The sequence below is a fragment of the Zootoca vivipara genome, chromosome 5 (assembly GCF_963506605.1).
Source record: "Zootoca vivipara chromosome 5, rZooViv1.1, whole genome shotgun sequence".
Classification (NCBI taxonomy): domain Eukaryota; kingdom Metazoa; phylum Chordata; class Lepidosauria; order Squamata; family Lacertidae; genus Zootoca; species Zootoca vivipara.
The window spans coordinates 54,490,954-54,499,277 of record NC_083280.1 but is presented as its reverse complement, the minus strand read 5'-3'; the positions used below and the strand labels follow the sequence as shown (position 1 = coordinate 54,499,277).

The 8,324-nt window shown below is 42.5% G+C and overlaps 1 long non-coding RNA gene across 1 annotated transcript; it reads left to right on the top strand.

Moving 5' to 3' along the window:
• Positions 1–2,415: 2,415 nt before the first annotated feature.
• LOC118096100 (uncharacterized) lies at positions 2,416–7,539 on the top strand. The gene is made up of 3 exons (XR_004693870.2): positions 2,416–2,659; positions 5,089–5,181; positions 6,679–7,539. It is a non-coding gene; the product is annotated as an uncharacterized LOC118096100 (long non-coding RNA).
• The last annotated feature ends 785 nt before the right edge of the window (positions 7,540–8,324 follow it).

Sequence of the window (8,324 nt, the reverse complement as noted above, 5' to 3'; positions counted from 1 at the left end):
ATGGTGATACATTTCCAAAAGTAATGTGTTTGGTTCATAACATAAGCCCTCACATTTCTGGACTCTCTCCTAGAGGAAAAAAAGAAAAGAAAAGAAACATATTAAAGGCTGCTATGGGCCATTTAGTCCCTCCAAATAACAACCGCTGCTTTATTGGCAAGATTATAAAGCTACGGTGGGCTTCGGATCTCACAAAATTGAACTGTCAGCATCCGTTCAGTGTAAAGTCTACTCTAGCTAGAGTTGCTCTGCACTGACAAACCTTTGATTCTAAGCTCTTGGGGCAGCGAGCTGTTATTTCTGCTCAGGCTGTGTGTACTCACTGTGCTGCATAAATATAATAACTTTAAAACAACAACAGATCTTTCCCAGGCATTCCTGCAACAATCTCAGCTCAGCACCCAGCGCTAATTGCTAAGCTTTTTGCTGTGTATTATACTTGTGTTTATTTGATAGGGTTCGGATTTAGGATGTGTTTCACACACAGCAGTTTAGCGTGCATTCCATGCACTTTGTGTGCTATTTCTTTTTAAGCACTCAACCCTGCTTCAGACTATCATCTCCCCCAATGTTTCAATGGGCTTTTTTCACTTAGCTGTGATTCCTCCATAGCAGGGGGTTAGAGTAGATGACCCTTGGGGTCCCTTCCAGCCCTACAATTCTATGATTCTACAAACTAGTTTTCCATGTTAAAAAAAAACTGATTAAACTCACATTTAAGCCCACCTGTGTACAGATGAAGGCAGATACAAATAGCACCTTTCTTTCTTTCTTTTGCAGGGGTGGTTCCCCATGACAGTGATGTACCAATGGGTTTGTACAGCAGCAGAACATCCCATTTTCTTCTAGAGCTGGTCAATCACCTTCATCTTAAGAGAGCCAGTATGGCATAGCGATCAGATTGTCAGACTAGGAACTGGGAGACCAAGGTTCAAATTCAAATACCCACTTGGCCACAAAGCTCACTGGGTGGCCAGTCAGTGCCTCTGAGCCAAACCTGCCTCACAGGGTTGTTGTGGGGAGAGGGAGGACTAGGCCCATCACTTTGGGCTCCTTGGGCTATAAAGGCAATTAATTAACATTTCCTTCTGCTTTACCAGTGTTGAAATGGCAGGCCTTCAGGTTAGCAATAGGTTGTGGTGTTTCATGGAAGTATCAAGAAGATTCAGGATCAACCGCGTAAAAAGCCATTGTAACATGGAAACCTTTAATTCAATGAGGGGACTGGAGGGTTTTTTGGTTGTTGTTTTAAAAAACCTATTGTTATCACCTTGCAGGGCTCAATTTAATCCAGGGTTCTGCCTTCAGACCTGGGACGTATGAAACAATAATAAAGAGGAGAGGGAGGGTTTGAACATGTACAGAGTGCCTGTATACCTCCCAAGTGGGGGCAAAGGGCTTCATAGAAGGAAGAGAAGACTTCAAAGCAGGTTTGGATTCTGCTGTGTCTCATGAGATGTTCAGCATTGATGGCATGGAATGGGGTGCGGTGTGGGGTTGATATGAATTCAAAAGAGTGCATGGGGGCAGTTTTGCAGTAACTTAAATCTACAGAGAGGGCTGTCCAAGTTCAGTGAGTGATGGTTCCGTGAAAAGAAATTGCTTGTTAGAAAGAATTAATTGGTATGTGTTAACAATTGGCATAGCAGGGAGGGGATGTTAATCGCCAGCCAATACTCATCCGTTTACTTTGGCACCGGGAGCATTTCGCATTTTGCTTCTGCCATTTCTGGAAACAATAACTCCGGGCTCTGTTGCCAAACAGATGAACAAGGCAGAGATTTAAGGTATTACATTTCGCCACTGTGTGTAGCTGTGTATTAGGTTTTTAAGCATGAGACACCAAAGATAACACGAGACAGTAAGTGCAGCACAAGGCAAACCTCCAGTTGCTTCCGTACCGTCGACTTTAATCCTGTTAGCATATTGTGACATAAACGTTTGCAAGACCCAGCCTGACACCTGGCAACGGGATGCTTTAATTGCTATTCAACTCGATGCTTCCACTGGGATAGCTGTGGTTACTCAGAGCAAACTCACTTCGTAAATCCGATGACTGAATAATAAAGAGAACGTATTCCTCTTCAGCCATAAATTGCAGTCATTAGGTGGTAAATATATCTGCATTATTTTTTAACATTCTCCCACATAAGAGAAAAAGTCTAGTGTCATTGCAAGGGGATGAGAGGATTTCCACTGTTCCGTTCTTTTACCATTTCTCTAGTTTGCTCTGCCCTGCTTTCCATGCCTCCTGAATTCCTAGGTAAATCAGGAGAATTTCTGAAACAATTCCAGAACTAGAGCATGTGCTGTTTCAACAAGCAGCAGGTGGTTTCCTAACACACACATTAGAATGGGTGACTCATTACAATGTTTAAAATATCACTTCCTTTCCCATAAGATTTAAGGAGACTCTTTGCTGTGCTCCATGTATAGGAGCCTTAAAGGTAAAGGTAAAAGAACCCCGGCAGTTAAGTCCAGTCACAGACGACTCTGGGGTTGCGGCGCTCATCTCACTTTACAGGCTGAGGAAGCTGGCATTTGTCTGCAGACAGTTTTCCCGGGTCATGTGGCCAGCTTGACTAAGCTGCTTCTGGCGCAACGGAACACCGAAACCACAGCAGCGCAAGGAAACGCCATTTACCTTCCCATCGGAGCGGTACCTATTTATCTACTAGCACTTTTGGGCGTGCTTTCGAACTGCTAGGTTGGCAGGAGCAGGGACCAAGCAACGGGAGCTCACCCCGTCCCAGGGATTCGAACCGCCAACCTTCGGATCGGCAAACCCAAGAGGTTTAGACCACAGCGCCACCCACATCCTAATAGGAGCCTTATGTATGCACAAAAGAGATGGTCTCTTTTGGTGGTGGCACCCTAACCAAGGAATGCTCTCCCCCCCCCCAAAAAAGCAATATCTCAGGCAGACACTATTTTTTCAGCACCCAGTCAACACCTGGGTGTTTTAGATTATACTAATTTGTGTGTTATAGATTATAACCAGGTGTTTTAGATTATACTAATTATTTTATTATTTATACCCTTCCCATCTGGCTGGCTTGCCCCAGATTGTAGTATTTTCAACTGGCTGAGGGGTTTTGTTCCTCTTCATTTTATTGCATTATTGTTTTGTATTTAGAATGTGTTTGTAATGTTCAACTCATTCATATACAGCCCTGAGATCTATTTGTAAAGGTTGGTTCATACAGTTAAATAAAGAGGGTTCATTTAAAAATATCAAGAGAATAAAGATGTCTTAACCTGGTGCTTAAAACAACCACAATTCAGGCATCAGATGAATTTCCCTGGTGAGGCAATTCTCTAAATATTGAAAAAGCTCATTTGATGTTCTCCTGTACATTGGCAAAGTACCGCACAAAAAGAATCTTGTTGCGAGTGAAGATTTGATCCCATTTATTGCTTTTCATCTGTGTGCCTGCGAATGCACACATGCTCATTGATAGCATAGACATATATGCACACGGAACTTCACATGCTTCATATAAATAATACGTAGAAGCAATTGCTGAGAGATAAAGAATTGGTAAGTAGCTTCTGCTCATCTAACTCTGATGAACCTCAGTAGTCTAGCACTGTAGTGTAGAAACTAGAATTATTGTTGCCATTATTAGTTTATTTATACAATGCTTTGACAGCCTAGTCCCAAGCAGGCTTCCTTACAAAACAAATGGAATTTACCTCCATGTTGCTGTGCAGCCTGGATGTACAATGGGCTTGCTTGCATGTTATTTAGCTTTTCCCTTCCCAGTAATGCATCCACTGCTGAAATCATGGCCAACATTCACCCCTTCTCGTCTAATTAGAAACTATCATGTGCTAGCTTAGAGTGAAACACCTATTTGGTCATTTTAAGCATAATGTTATTCAGTCCAGAAAAGAGTGGCTATGCCAGCGGTAAGCATCTTGTTTTGGCCTTTGCCAAACCCAAGCTTACTCCAAAACCTGCAATTTACAGGAAACGTCCCACTAAGGACTCTTTATATCATAAAAGGCATGATAGTAGTCCAAAACTCTACACTTCACATTGGTATTTATTCCAATCATGGCTTTCATGTGCTGTAGCTGTTCTGCTTTTATAAGGATTAATTAACTAGTCTGGTATTTTTATAAGGGGCTGATATCACAGACGTACATGTGTTTGGTAAAAGGAAGCGTCAGTGTCTTCAGACTATGGAAATACTATGGGATCCTAAACCATTGTTGTGAAGCAATTTGCTCCAACTTCTTTGGGATTTTTCCACGTGAGCCTGAACGTTAAGACGCCCATGGAGAACTGGCTGTTCCTTCTCCTTTTTATTTCCCCCCCTGGAACTGTGGTTTTGACATTTTCTACAACAGCCATTCGGTGTTTACTGCTGTTCCACTGGCCATGGCTGGAGGAGTTATGAGGCAGGGTGATGTCATCAAGTAAAATGTGGCAAAGGAGGAGGCCAAAATATCGCCTAATCAACATGTATTGTTGTAATGTTTAACTGGTCTGAACAGCTCCTACCTTATGCCAATGTTTCACACCCACTTTCCTTTACAAGGAGCCTGTGAAAAGTGACGTGAAGGGAAGAGAAAGATTATGAGAGGCCCTTAGGTGCAGCAGGGGTTTTTTGGGGGGGGGGAGTTTAGAGGAAAAGCCTCCACCAGAAATGGTATGAATTAAGAAAACTTCCTTTTCGTGGCAACTTGTGGGAGGCTTGTCTTCTTAATTAGCTCTGATCAATGGAGAGTTAACTCATCCAGTCTTAAGACAGATGTAGGAGAAGAGAGTAGAGGTCCAAGCACAATGTCTTAATGCATATTGAGATTTAATGGCAAGAAACACAAATTGCCCAGAATGAAGAGTGCAGAGACAAACGCTTCTATAAAGGTTGCATTTAAATATAACTTGAGGATCTGTGTTAATACCACAACTACCAAGTGTAACCTATGCACACATTGAGAAAATGTGTCCTGTCCACTGCCAAGGGCCAAACAACCTGAGGTGTGTATTTTGTGGTTTGAAAATAAAATCATACAAATGCCCCCTTTTTGAAGGTGAAATATGTATGTCTGGACTCTAATGAGTGTTTCCATTTACAGATGCGTGATGTGGCCAACATTGCCCTTTGCAAGACTTGTGAGGATGCTAGCATGTTTCAAAGCACACATCGGCCACAGTCCTATTACCTGGAAGTAAGTCTCATTGAATTCAATAGCACTTATGTTTCAGTAGACACATAAAGGATTTGCACATATGAACTCGGAGACATATGGAATTGTAGTAATTTGAGAACTACTCCTAAGAACATAAAAAGAACTCTGCTGAATTAAACCAGAGGTTTATCTAATCCAGCGTTCTGTTCTCACAGTGGCACTCTGGCTCCCCCTGGGAAGCCTACAGGTAGGACATGAGTGCAATAGCAACCTCCTGTTTGTGAACCCCAGCAACTAGTATTCCAAGGCATACCGCCTCTGAGAGCCAGTGTGATGTAGTGGTTGGAATGCTGGACTAGGACTTGGGAGACCAGAGTTCAAATCCCTGCTCATCCACTAAACTCGCTGAGTGACTTAAGCCAGATATAGCTATGTGTGTAGAACTTCCTTTTGTATTGCCAAGCTTTATTGGATGACCTCAGATTCCAGTATTATGAGCTAGGGCTCTTAAGAGCTATTTTAAATTTTCCTTCATGGAACTCACATTGATATAGGAAATGGCACGAAAGCTGTGTGTTCCTTCATGAAATTCGTTGTATGTACCCAAGGTATGTACACCATTCCATGTACACTGTCAAACAACCTCTCCCACTCAACTTATACAATCAAAAAGCACACATTATGTTTTCAAACGATTTTTGACCACTATACTTCCAAAGTGAATTTTCGAACATTCAGGATTCCGAAACCTCCTGAGTCACTCAGTTTTCTACTTGAGAAGGAATGCCTTTCTACATCTGCTCTAACAACATGGTCCCCCAATCTGAGCTGCTTCCAGTTTTGTTTCTTTCCCCCTGGCTTGCTTAGTGATCCCAGTTTATCTGCATCTGACTCCCCTTTATGTCGTACCAGTACCAGTACACCTGCTACTTTCTTTCATAATGAGTTAAAATAACCATTACCTCTGGTCAGGTTGATACAAGCATACAGACTATGTCTATGACATAGTCATTTACACCACACCAATTACTGGTGCTTGGTGACATATGTGAGCATTTATAGGGTGCTAACATGTTGGTTAGATTTGATTGTGCAAGAGTGTTTTGTTCTCTACTAGCATGCGTTTTGGTTTTGAAAAACACTTTTAAAAAAACGAGAACATAGACATGATATACTAAAACTATAAAACTATTTTTTTTAAAAAAAGATGAGAAATAATGGTTGTTTGTTATATCTTATATAGTGCTTGAGAAGTATTGATGTAGATTAGCCAGAGGTCTGAGTCTAACACAGTAAAATGTTCTCATTTTTATGCATAGCTCAATCATACAGGGCTTGGATTTTAAAGAACTACAGTTGTGAGCTCCTGCAGTTTGGGAGATCTGTCTGAACCAAGTGCACTTTGATTTCCTCCACGTTCCTGTGGCTGCTTTTATACCAGTCCACCTGGTCTAGTGCTAGAAACAAGAGTTTGAATTATTTACCTTTTTCTCAACTGCCTAACCATACTGATGTTAAGTATGCTTCAAATTATAGTTATAGAGGCAGGTGCATTGCCAGCAATTGAACAGTGAGGCTTCTCTTCACTAGAGCAGGCTGTAAAGAAGAGAGGTAAGAAATATCAATTTTATTCTGTTCTGCTTTAAGAGAGATGCATTGCCTTTGAGAAGTCAATCCTGTAGCATTTGGCATTGCCTGCTATACCACCTGCCTTTCTGTTTCTCTCCCTCCCTCACTCACTATCTCTGTGTGCAACCAGAACATTAAACAAGAACCAGCTTGCTTGACCTAATTAGGCTTATAAAATGGAAGGACGCCATTCTGCATCTCATTACAGCCTTCATAGTACAGAAGATAAAAGACAGATGAAGGAAACTTTCTTAAACCAATTGTTTATGTTTTCAAAAAAGTGTAGATAACTTCTATCTGGAGGGATTTCAAGGCCCTAGGACAGGGGTAGGGAACCTAAGGCCCGGGGGCCGGATGCGGCCCAATCGCCTTCCCAATCCAGCCCATGGACAGTCCGGGAATCAGCATGTTTTTACATGATTAGAATGTGTGCTTTTATTTAAAATGCATCTCTGGGTTATTTGTGGGGCCTGCCTGGTGTTTTTACATGAGTAGAATGTGTGCTTTTATTTAAAATGCATCTCTGGGTTATTTGTGGGGCATAAGAATTCATTCATTCCCCCCCCCAAAAAAATAATGTGTGGCCCACCACATGGTCTGAGGGACGGTGGACCGGCCCACGGCTCAAAAAGGTTGCTGACCCCTGCCCTAGGAGGCTATGAAAATGCAATTGTTTTCAACATAAGCAACTCACATCTTTGCGGGCCCATGCTCAACAGGCCGGGGGCCACTGAGGGGGTGACTGAAGATGTAGAAGCAGCAAAATGGCTTAGAGCCAGTGTGGTGTAGTGGTTAAGAGCGGTAGACTAGTAATCTGGGGAACCGGGTTCGCGTCTCCGCTCCTCCACATGCAGCTGCTGAATGACCTTCGGCTGGTCACACTTCTTTGAAGTCTCTCAGCCCCACCTACCTCACAGGGTGTCTGTTGTGGGGGAGGAGGGGAAAGGAGATTGTTAGCTGCTTTGAGACTCCTTCGGGTAGTGATAAAGCAGGATATCAAATCCAAACTCTTCTTCTTCTTAGAATCAAAATGGCCACAGTTTTATTGATTACAGATAAAACCAATCTGTAATCAATTTGGCATAGGCATTGGGTATGTATCCTGAATTAGCCAACCTGGTTGCTGGCTGATAACTCCTTCAGGGTTGATCCTAGGGTTAAGGCTCACCTCGAGATGCAAATCAAATAGGGCGATCCTTCCAGGTTACCATTTTGGGGTGTTCTATGGCCCGTTAGTCCCAATTTTACCAAATGCATCAGTTCCATTTTGGAAACTTGGCTAGGTAATCTGGAATGCTAATTCTGTGAGGGCATTCGGCCAATATTTTCAGAAGCATCCCTGGGGACATAACACCCCAGCTCACAGGACTGAATCAAAGTTCCACTATGAGGGCACATTCATACTGGTTCTAAGGCACAGTAATAGGCTAGGCCTTTTCATGCAGCGAAAGAGAGATTTTCCATGTCATGACATGATAAGAACACAGGGAGCTTCTTTACACTGAGCCAGACCACTAGTCCTTTCAGCTCAATATTATTTACACTGATTGCAA